General features: G+C 39.2%; 1 pseudogene; it reads right to left on the bottom strand.

Annotated features, from left to right (window-relative positions):
• Positions 1-789: 789 nt before the first annotated feature.
• On the bottom strand, positions 790-1,832 carry LOC101572419 (annotated as a pseudogene).
• Positions 1,833-2,129: the final 297 nt, after the last annotated feature.

Genomic DNA, 2,129 nt, shown 5'->3' with positions numbered 1-2,129 from the left:
ACACTGACAAAATAATTTCCTGTATCATGCTTTATATTGTTTTATCCTAAGCTTGATTAAATTTCCTGTCTGTGGTCATTTTGTACATATTTTCACCTGGTTCCTTGTCATGTATCTCAGTTGCAGTTTTACATTCTTTTCTACCTTCTTGGTATTAAATATAAGTCCCCTCAGAAATGTATAGGTATCACTTCATGTTTAACTCTAATGGTAGTTCCTTTGGCAAAACCCACAGACTAGCAAAGTTTCATAACCTGTAAAACTGTTATTTTCGGTTAGTTTTTTCTGTATGACATATAACAGTATTTGCAATTTACTTTTCTAAATTACTTCAAAATTTTTAATTTATTGTTGAATTTTTTTCCTATTTGATAGAATAATTTTCCAACATGTATTATCTTTTTATCCCTTTTTTTCTTTTATGTCTGAAATGCATGAGCTTTATATTTGTTTTTTTGAATTGGTATTTATACATATTGCCTCTTTTTTAATAAAAAAACTTTGTTGCAACATTTTTATTTTCAGCTACATAAACATCTTTCTGAGGCAATAAAACAACTAGTGTATGGGATCTTATGATTTCTGGAAAACATTTTAAAAACCAGCTTATCTCCATTATACAGAGTTGTGATATAAAAAAGATTTATAGGTTATATTGTTTTTCAGAAATCATGTAGTTACACTGCAAACCTGCCCAACCAACCTTCCTAGTTTAGCCAATGTTGCAGGATGAAAAACTGGGACTCAGAAGTCTTCTGTTAAGAGTACTTGAAAGCTTCAGAGGAACGCTCAGTTTCTGCCAAAAAGAGCCACCAGAATTTTCTCATAATCTCCCTTGGTTTTGTCCAGAATGGCTTGGCACAGAGAGCTCCCATTCGTCTTCCGAGAGTACACTTTGATGTCATTCATGTTGATTTCTGAGCAAGAGACCATGATCCTGATAGTGCTTTATGACAAGTTCCAGCGCCCTTCACTGCCTCATGAAGCTTCTCAGCACAGAAGGCAGGTGTGTTCATGGCACGTCCCACTGTGGCTGTGAGGCGCCTCTCAGTGTCACCTTTCAGCCCCAGGTCCAGAGCCTTGTCCGCGTCGTGCTCACTGAGTGCACTTGGTGTATCTCTGGAACACTCTGTGAAGATGGGGGTAGCTGTGGGTGGTCAGAATGGGTGTTGGACACATTCACGTCTATCCCCTTTCTCCTTTCTCTGGCTTCATATAGGGCTCTGGCGTCTATGTCCATCAAGTCTTAATTCACACCAAGATCCTCACATCGGTCACCCTTAGAAAGAGAAAGCAGAACCTTTCTGAAATCTCTAGGTGTATCTGCGGTGATGTCTGACCAGATCTCTCTTCAGTTCATCTCTCTAGACTCTATTAATTTCTCTGATTTCTCTGCTCTTTCTTGATGCCACAATTTCAATGGGGGTGTCTTCTTCAGTTCTGAGTCCCTTCATGGCCACATAGAGCTCCTCTGTGTCAAACTGGGTGGGAGTTTTCAGCAGAGCTAAAAGCAGTTCTTCTAGATGATCGGTGAGGGCTTTCTTCAGAGTTTCATTCAGTGGCTTCCCTTTTTCCTACAGGTAGGGTGCTTTGATATGTTGATGCTGGGCATCATATCTCATCATCAGAATGTCAAGGGCGGTTGCTTCATCCACACCTTTTACTTAATTCACACCAAGTAAAGCCTCAGCATCAGAGGAGGGATTAAAGCCAGGTAAGGGACTCACAGCTGACCCAGGACAGCTTTTGGATGCTTTCACAGTTTGAACATATTCCTGTTCTTGATTGTCAGCAACATAGGACTGCTTGAGGAATTCTGATACCATTGACATTTTAAAGAAGTGTCCTTTTCTCTACCTTCTTCCAAAGAACTCAAGAGAGGCTCTTCCTGGTGCTTTCAGTTCTGTGTATTGCTTCTTAATCATTTTTACTCCTTTTCCTCTTCTCTGCCTTGCCATCAACATTTGCTCTAATATTTTTATAGTCTTAAGTAGTCATTCTGGGTTGCTTATTTACTAAGTGGCTTCATCTGAACTTCATATCTGGCCAATTATTTTGTGATCATGTCATTTTTAGATGAACTCTATGTTCAAACTTTCTCTTCAGAGCATCCCATAGAAAGTTCTAGG

Source organism: Octodon degus, unplaced genomic scaffold, assembly GCF_000260255.1.
Source record: "Octodon degus isolate 3935 unplaced genomic scaffold, OctDeg1.0 scaffold00056, whole genome shotgun sequence".
NCBI classification, from domain to species: domain Eukaryota; kingdom Metazoa; phylum Chordata; class Mammalia; order Rodentia; family Octodontidae; genus Octodon; species Octodon degus.
Note: the sequence above shows the minus strand (reverse complement) of the source record. Positions and strands in the feature narration are given on the sequence as shown.